Genomic DNA, 10327 nt, shown 5'->3' with positions numbered 1-10327 from the left:
AAAGGAAATCACTCTACAAACTATAATCGTGCCCTTAAGGAAATCACAAATATTATGGACACATTAGAAATAGTGGATATTTGGAGACTAAAAAACCCTGACCTTGTTAGATATACATGGAGGAGACTTAATCAAGCTAGTCGTCTTGAGTACTTTCTTGTCTCTTTCTCTCTTGCATCAAATGTTTTAAAAAGTATTGATAGGAGACAGAATGAGATCAGACCATCATCTAATTGGCCTTCACATAACTCCTGCAGAATTTCTACTTGGACGGGGATGTTGGAAATGTAATCAAATTCTACTGGAGGACAATTTGTTCTCAACTAAGACAAAATAATTAATAACAGAATTTTCCCAGTACAATATAGGTTCAGCAAATCCCCGTATTGTGTGGGATACCTTTAAATGTACCTTCAGAGGTCCTTCAATTCAATATTCTTCAGTAAAGAAAAAGCAGTTTCTGTCTAAATAAACAAGACTAACAAGGGTATGGAGCATAAAAATGGTACTTGTCACGTTCTGACCAGTAAAGGGGTTATTTGTTATTGTAGTTTGGTCAGGACGTGGCAGGGGGGTATTTGTTTTATGTGTTAGTATATGTGTTTATGTAGAGGGGTGTTTGTTTAGAGTATTCCGGGGTTTTTGTTCTATGTTTCGTATTCTAGGATCTATCTATGTTGTGTATTTCTTTGTGTTGGCCTGGTATGGCTCTCAGGAACAGCTCAGGAACAGCTGTACATCGTTGTTGCTGATTGAGAGTCATACTTCGGTAGCCTGTTTTCACCTGTCCCTTTGTGGGAAGTTGTGATTGCATAGCTGTGTTTAGCCTGTAATCCTGTTCGTTCGTACGTTTTCTTGTTTTGTTTTCTTAAGTGTTCTAAATAAATATAGATAATGAGCACTCAACCCGCTGCGCTTTGGTTCACTTACTACGACGACCGTTACAGTACTACAGAGATACAAAACAAGTTAGAGGGGAAAACAACCGGAGGAACTTATTCAAGAACGATCTTATGTAATCTGTTACAAAAATAAAGCAAACTGGATGGAATATGGAGAAAAATGCATAAAATTCTTCCTGAACACCATCAAAAATAATTTGCAGAAGTAATATGACATCTTATTACAATCTGTTCATACACACCCCCAAGAAGAATATTACACTTTAAATAAAAGAATTCTGACAAGTGATCACATAGATATGGTCATTTTCACATTTTCATGAATTCTTAGAATGTTTGGAAATTACGTATAGTAAGGCATGTGAAAATTTGATAGCAACATAAAATGACTTGCGAAAGTATTCACCCCCTTGGCATTTTTCCGGTGCGCTATAGCCAATTTAGAGCTGCAGTAGGCCTTTATACAAACAAGCCATTTGCCACAGGGGCCTGCCATCATTCAATTTGAACTTGACTCTGTGTTTACAGGCAGTTGCAACAGCGCGACTTTAGATCATGAGAACGCATTCGCCAAAAGCCACAAAATACACCTGAATGGATTTCTGCAAATATGTAAACACCACCTCTTACATTTGGGAACTGTACAGTCCTATAGATCAAACAACCATGAAAAGGTAGGCTCTCTTGCCCTCAGTTATGCACATCAACAATATCAACAACTAATGCTAGCCAGAGCAAGATGAGCTAAACTCTAACGAAGGAACATTAGATATACCATTTCTAACTTTTTCAGTCAAAATTGCACTGGTAAACGATGGGGAATTGTAGCCTCCTCGTCCTTCTGCAGCTTGTCTGCCAATTCATGCTTGTCCCAACCAAGCACCCAAGCTAACTGGCTAAAGTTGGCTAGCTTACTAGCAAGCTACTTCCAAACACAAATGAGAGAACACCTCACTCTGACCATTTTGCTCGCCGTAGCAGAGCTGCCAATTCACTTCACCAATTTGCTGTTTACATGTTATCTAGAGCGTTCTTGACAAACTATTACTTTTTTTGTCTGTGTACTGACACCGGTCATATTCAGCGGGTGTTGGGTGTTGCACATTTGTAAATTCATCAGTTGTTCTGTGCGCTGGCACACTGGGATGAGAGTGCTCTGATATCGGAGTACAGTAGCTAGCCAGAGTGAATTTGCTAATGCAAGAGATATGCTAACTGGATAACAGTCATTCAAGTTTTTGCTAGCTAACCAAATGACGCCTGCATCTCTAGCTGTGTACAGTATAGCCACCGAAAAATGATATGAAGGGAAAAAGTCAGTCACTTACCCCCTCACTCCTCCAATGGCATGACATGACATCCTCCTAGCAGCTATCTAGCTATCTATCCAGCTAACGTTAGGCTCTGTGTTTTTAGTTTTCTACATAAATAGATAAGCTAGCCTATTAGCCATGTTATGACAGGTGATCATTGCCCTTGCTAGTTTGACTGTATTGACAATCCCAGCCTTAGTTACATTCGTCTATTTTTGTCCAGAATATTGAGTCATTTAAACTGAAACCGTGCATCCTGAATAGAGGCAGCAAACAATGTACCAGGCCAGATGTAAATTACAACCTGATAGCAATCTTTTTTAGACTACAAAGAAATGTATTGGTGAATTATATGAATCATGCATTGAACTGCGTCCATCTATTCTGCCAACAAAGCCTGAGGTACGGCATGGAAAGTTGACTCAAATACAGTGGCGGATTTAGGTATAGGCGGCATCTTGCCGGGGGCGGCACGGGGCCTGCACAAAAAAAATCCTAATGGTGACATTTGCGCGATCGGTTTTCTATCGCTCATTTGCACGTCACGTCAATGATATCATGTCACCGTGCGGGACTGTGGGTCAATTAACCTTGTCGGAGTGGGCGCCCTGATTCTAGTTTGTGAGCTAGGCAGGCTACTGCCTGGGAAGGTCCTCCCACTCAGAAGTATGAGATGGGGCGGGGGTAGGTTGACCCAGGAAGGGGGGGTCACCCAGGGAGCCAAGCTAGAACCGCCACTGCTCAAATATAATCTATTTTTAAAACCTCATATAAAACTGGTTTTGTAGCATGAACTGGGAATTTGATATTTTTGACTGATATTATGGTTGTATGTTTGTTTCATATCTGCAAAGTAGTTAAAACGCTATCAGTTCCACTTTAAACTTTAGGTCACCGGTTACTTTCTGTGCTAAACATGAAATGTTTTTTGCAATGGGAATTAATAGTTGTAAATTTTGATTGGGAAATGCTTAATGGTTGTATTTTTGTGTTCTTATGATTGGGACCTACTGGCTTATTATGTCTTAAAAACTTCTTAGGGCAAGGTTCTATTTTCCTGAATTTCCGCCTGACTGACGTGCCCAAAGTAAACTGCCTGTTACTCAGGCCCAGAAGCCAGGATATGCATATAATTGGTAGCATTGGATAGAGAACACTTTTAAGTGTGTATAAATGTTAAAATAATGTATGAGACTATAACACAATTGATATGGCAGGCAAAAATCCAAAGAAAAACCAACCCTCATTTTTTTTTTGTGCTCCCAGACTCTTATAATGGAAAGCTATGGGTTCAATATAATTCCAGCTCCAAGATTGCAATTCCTATGGCTTCCACTAGATGTCAACAGTCTTTGTTCATTGTTACAAAGAGTCCCGGAACAACATCAGAGGACGCGCGCTTACTAATTTTACTTTTCTATTGAACAGTCTTCTTTCCGTATGAAATATTATATAGAAAATTAAATAGAAACGTAGTTTGACTTGTTTGAACAAAGTTTAGCGGTAGCTTTTTGGACTCCTTTGTTTGCATGTTGAACAAGTGGATTACTGAAATCGATGGCGCCAACTAAACAGACTTTTTGGGATATAAAGAAGGATTTTATCTAACAAAACGACCATTCACGTTGTAGCTGGGACCCTTGGGATTGCAAACAGAGGAAGATTTTCAAAAGTAAGTGATTTATTTCATCGCTATTTGTGATTTTATGAAGCGTGTGCTGGTTTGAAAAATATGTTGTGGGGCGCCATCCTCAAACAATCGCATGGTATGCTTTCGATGTAAACGCCTATTGTAAATCAGATAATGCAGTTAGATTAACAAGAGTTTAAGCTTTTAAACGATATGATACTTGTATGTTCATAAATGTTTAACATTACGATTATTTATTTGAATTGCGCGCCCTCCAATTTCACCGGATGTTGTCACCGGTGTCCCGCTAGCGAGACGCCTAGCCTTAAGAAGTTTTTAACATCATGCTGTATGTGACTGCGATATTTCCATCGCCCCTATGCAGTGGTGTAGTGGTGCCTGGAGAAGCGTGTATACTCAAATTTTGCCCAAAAGTTCCCAAATGGCCCGCAAAATGAAGGAAATGTTTCCTATGGATTTATCAGATTTTCACTCTCAAAATCACACTTTTTTTTTAAATAGAAAAAAACATAAAAAATGTATGGTTTAAGTCCACAACAATACTTAAATCACATCAAGGTCATTGGGTGGGCCTGTCAGGGCTTGGTTCCCTAGTTGGTGGGCCTCTGTCCACCAGGCTGTTACGATATTGTATTAATGTTTCAAGAAAGGAGTGTAGGTCTACATATTTGGCCTGGCAAAGAGGTTTTATGCGCAAACTGAATGGAAGCTGATCATTATGAGGTTCTTTACTCAGCTGGTCTCGGGAAGAAATTACTAGTCCTCACTGTCTGAGACTGAGTCAAGACTGAGTACAAATGTATCTGACACCGAGACAAGACGGAGCAGTGGCGATTTTAGCATGTAAATCTTGGTGGGTAAAACTCAAATGTTTTAGATGTATGCCAGTAAAGCCACTACACAACACTAAACAATACATTAATTGCCCTATAACGGTGACAAACGGTGCCGACAAACTGTTAGGGCCTACATAAAACTGTCCCAACAGCAGTCCCAACACCTTATCACTGCTACACTTGGCTATCAGCGGAGCCTAGTCTTGCAGTGAAACATTTCATTCAGCCTCATTTACTGTCTTTAAAAAAAAGCATAGCTGAAATGGCTGACTTGCTTAAACAAATGTGGTTTCTTCTGACAATTGAGATGTACAAACTATGGCATAATGAGTGAATAAGAGGCAATCCGTCATTTAAATTAAGACATTAATGAGCAAGCTAGGACAGATATAGTCAATATAACAATTTGTTCAGCACTTTTGAAATGTAAGGTGACATAATTTGTGTTTTCTAACATTGTTTGTAACTTATTTTGTACATAATGTTGCTTCTACCATCTCTTATTATCAGAACTCAGGATAAGACCCAGATGCAGAGCACTAGAGTCAAAGATGTTTATTGACCCAAACAGGGGGCAGGCAAAAAAACAGCTCAAAGTCAGGCAGGGGTCTGTAATCCAGGGCAGAGTCAATAAGGTACAGAACAGCAGGCAGGCTCGGGGTCAGGACAGGCAGCGGTTCGTAAACGGGTCAGAGTCAGGGAGGTACAGAACGGCACACAGGCTTGGGGTCAGGGCTGGCAGAATTGTCAGGATGAACTGGCAACAGACAAACAGAGGACACAGGTATAAATACACTGGGGATAATGAGGGAGATGGGCGACACCTGGAGGGGGGTGAAGACAAGCACAAAGACAGATGAAACAGATCAGGGTGTGACACTTATGACCAAAAATAACTTCTGGATATCAGAACAGCAATTACTCACCTCGAATTGGACGAAGGATATACTGCTTCTCCAAGACCAGGTCAACATTCACCTGGCTGCGGGGCCAGACGGATTACCAGGACATGTACTCAGAGCATGCGCTGACCAGCTGGCAAGTGTCTTCACACATTTTCAACCTCTCCTTGACCGAGTCTGTAATACCTACATGTTTCAAGCAGACAACCATAGTCCCTGTGCCCAAGAAAGCAAAGGTAACCTGTCTGAATGACTACCGCCCATAGCACTCACGTCGGAAGCCATGAAGTGCTTAGAAAGGCTGGTCATGGCTCACATCAACATCATCATCCCAGAAACCCTAGACCCACCAATTCGCATACCGCCCCAACAGATCCACAGATAACGCAATCTCAATCGCACTCCACATTGCCCTTTCCCACCTGGACAAAAGGAACACCTATGTGAGAATGCTGTTCATTGACTACAGCTCAGCGTTCAACACCATAGTGCCCAAAAAGCTTGTCACTAAGCTAAAGACCCTGGGACTAAACACCTCCCTCTGCAACTGGACTTCCTGACGGGCCGCCCCTAGGTGGTAAGGGTAGACAACGACACATCTGCCATGCTGATCCTCAACACGGGGGCCCCTCAGGTGTGCGTGCTTAGTCCCCTCCTGTACTCCCTGTTCACCCAGGACTGCGTGGCCAAGCACGAATCCAACACCATCATTAAGTTTGCTGACGACAAAACAGTGGTAGGCTTGATCAACGACAACAATGAGACAGCCTTTAGGGAGGAGGTCAGAGGCCTGGCAGTGTGGTGCCAGGACAACAACCTCTCCCTCAACATGAGCAAGACAAAGGAGCTGATTGTGGACTACAGGAAAAGGATGGTGGAACACGCCCCTATTCACATCGACGGGGCTGTAGTGGAGCGGGTTGAGAGTTTCAAGTTCCTTGGTGTCCACATCACCAACAAACTATCATGGTCCAAACACACCAAGACAGTTGTGAAGAGGGCACGACAACACTTTTCTCCCTTAGGAGAATGAAAAGATTCAGCATGGGTCCCCAGATCCTCAAAAAGTTCTCCAGCTTCACCATCAAGAGCATCCTGAACGGTAGCATCACCGCCTGACATGCAACTGCTCGGCATCTAACCCCAAGCCGCTGCACAGGGTAATCCATATGGCTCAGTACATCACTGCGGCCAAGCAGAGGAGGCCCCGAAAAAACTTCAGTCACCAACCTATACTCCGCACAGTGACTCGGTACCGGTACCCCCTGTATTTAGCCTTGTTATTGTTATTATATTGTGTTACTTTTTATTTTCTACTTTAGTTTATTTTGTAAATATTTCTTAACTCTATTTCTTGAACTGCATCGTTGGTTAAGGGCTTGTATGTAAGCATTTCACTGTAAGGTCTAAAACTGTTGTATTCGGAGCATGTGAAAAATCTGATTTGATTTGACACGTTAATGCAAAAATAACATGCAAAACAGGCAAACACCCCACACACACACACAAAGGTGGGGCTCAAAACAGATGAGGCTCTGCCCCACCTGCCCAGAATGACGTCTGATTTGGACTGGCGGATAGGCGGAATCAAATGCAGGAGACAGAGGTGCTGGAGGTGAGTGTCTTTTAATACAACTGACACACACAAACGCCGAAAAGCACAGGGCGCTATACAAAGTTCACGTATTTTTAACTGCGCCCATAAAACACAAAATATAATTCCAAGGCGCAAAAAGGCAAGGAGCGCAGCCCGGTAAATCCCTCGACAAAACTGGCGGTAACACAACGTAGACAATAAAGAATCCCGCACAAAATCCCAACTGAAAACACACATTAAATAGCCCCCACTAATGACAGACACAAAACAGGTGCGGAACAGACAGACAAAACTAAAAGACACAGAAACAACGATCGGTGGCAGCTAATAGGCCGGCGACGACGACCGCCGAGCGCCGCCCGACCGAGGAGGGGCGCCACTTTCGTTGGATCCTGTGACACCGAGACACTCAATATGTGGTCTCAAGACCGGTCTTGAGTACTACAACACTGCAACAAATATTATGGTTGAACTCAAATGTGCTGGTTGATAAAATACCTGTGTTTATGGGAAAAATTTATGTTTGAAAAGGGTATTTTGTTTTTAAATTATATTGGAAATTGGAATGGTAGATTTATGTCTTTCATGGAGCTATTGGAATTGTTTGGGAAGGTCTGCTCAATCCAAGATTACAACCAATCGATTACAGCACTACTCCAAAAATGGAGGAGGCAGGTGGCAGTGGGAGGAGGTGGGGAACTGCTCTGTCTACCCAATATAAAGGATCAAAACTGTCGGAAGAACAAAAATAGCATAAATAGGAAAGTATACCAATTTTATTTGAGGACCAGGATGTTGACAGCTGTGCCATACAGATTGCAAAATAGCTGAGAGGAGAATTTTGATGTACCGATTCCATGGAACAGGGTGTATGATTTTATATATAAAACGTTGCAAAATTCAAGACTTTGCTTTTCAGCTAAAACTATTGTACAGAATTCTTGTAAGGGGGTCTTGGATGGTTGAGGGGCAGCTCTTGGGGGGGGGGGAACTGTGGGGGGATCTTGGATGGTTGGTGGCTTGGCGGTTGGGAGCTTGGGCCAGTAGCCGAGAGGTTGCTAATTCGGGTCCCCCGATTCGACTTGGTGGGAGATCTGTTGATGTGCGGGGCACTTAACCCTGGTTGCTCCTGTGGGTTGCTCTGGATGGAAGTGTCTGCTAGATGACTGAATGTAATGTAAATGTTGTGCGGCTTCACTGCAGGTAGATTGTATGTTTTAAAAATTATATTTAAAGAAATTATATAAAATAAATCCATTTAAATTCTTCTGTGACTATTTCAATTGTTCATCTTGATAGTTGGTAAAGAGGGCCTGTAGAAGTAGAGCCAAAGATTCCAAAGTATCCTAGAAACTGAAACTGTTTTGTGGATGTTGGTACCCAGTTTAAGTACAGACAGGGTTAATGAGAGAGGACTTTAAATGTACACACTTGGTTTGCAGCTGTATGCGGTTCACACACAGCCTTTGGCTTCCTCACGTACTGAAGTGAAAGAGTCTTATCAAATGTTTTTCAACGCGTTTTGCTGTTCTCTTCAAAGTCATATTTTCATGCTTCCACAGATGTTATCATGCCATTTACCATCTTTGTAGGTGGGTCCATTTGTGTTGGTTTTATTGCGGTAAGCCTTCAGTATAATTTTCAAGAAGAGTAAAGGTTTTATGTCTATATTTTTGTGATATTGCTGCTTTGTGTTTTGATGGAAAGATAACTGTCATCTGAGAGCATTTTTAAAACAGAGTTTTGTTTGTTTGTATGTGTCATTGTAGTGAATGTGTGTCAAATCCATGCTCAGTGTTTGCATGTCAGAATACGTGCATTTGTGTCTACATGGTCAGCAGCATGCATAGGCCATGTGGATATCTGAGGCAGATAATGACATATAAAATTGTGTGCCAGGAAACATAAGTTGATTAGCAGCTAATGCTCCTTGCAGCGGGCCCATCAATCTTCATCACGGCCGCCCATACCCTTGTGCTGAGTATGTATTTGGACAAGTGTAGTTGGTATATCTAGAGAGTGAACAAATATAATAAACATGTAGATGAAACCCCTTTTGAACCTAGCGGTTTTAAATGGTATGATTTATTGCAGAATGGAGATCTGATTGTTCATGAAAGTGATGACACTTTCCTATACAGGCTCTATTTCTCTCACTGTTTATTTGAACCCACGCTGATTCATCAAGCCTTGTCAACTCAATCTCAAACAAATTATGGTGAGGAGATTCAACTTCGATTCATAGAGCTGTGAGTGTGAACCACACCCTTAAACCTACATTACGATATATGCCTCATTACCCCACCATTCACCACTAAAAATCCTCTCATCCACCCATATATCTTCCCTGACAGCCCTCCATTTGACTACTGCGGCCTTGTCCCACTGAATGATGTCATGGAGTCTCTTCCTCGTAGGTGGTCTGGCAATTGGTCAGAGGAAACAGAGTAGCCAACAGTTGATTTTAGGGGTTACTGAATCCACACGATTCAGTGAGCTGACCTGATTACCTACAGTTTGGGTCTTGAGAAAGAAATTGACAGTCATTAGTGTTTTAGACTGACATTGTGCGCTATTGCAATTGGTCTAGTTGGTAGTAGAGGGTAGATCGGCAATATCACACCGGGAACACAGCATTCATCTCATTGAAGAGAAAAGTTATTGACACAGAGAGCTTTCAGATTTGTTTCCCATGAAAATAGATAAGAATGAAAGGACTACATGTTGGTGCTGGAGCTTAAATATAGATCATGTTTTAAATCAAACACTTAGAGGGGTCAATAGATCATGCATTTGTGTGCCTTGGAAATAGAGACCAGAGTGTTGAACAGTTGAGCCACTGGGTGGCACTAGAACATTCAGCCATACTGTTATGTTTGTCTCAAGATCACCACTCTCCCCTTACAGTTGTTGGTTGAGGAGTTTGCTCTAGAGAGACTAGAAATTATTTGTAATATATGCTGATCATAAGGCTTAGAAGTCATTATCTTAGGGAGTGGTATCTCAGACCTGTAGAAGTGGGTTTAGATGTGAACTGAAATTGGTTTTTAATCATTTACTTAGTCACAATATTTAAATTAGAATAATATTGAGAAGGAAGATTGTCAAATTTTAATCAAATGCATA

This window comes from Salmo trutta, chromosome 17, assembly GCF_901001165.1.
Source record: "Salmo trutta chromosome 17, fSalTru1.1, whole genome shotgun sequence".
Lineage (NCBI taxonomy): Eukaryota > Metazoa > Chordata > Actinopteri > Salmoniformes > Salmonidae > Salmo > Salmo trutta.
Note: the sequence above shows the minus strand (reverse complement) of the source record.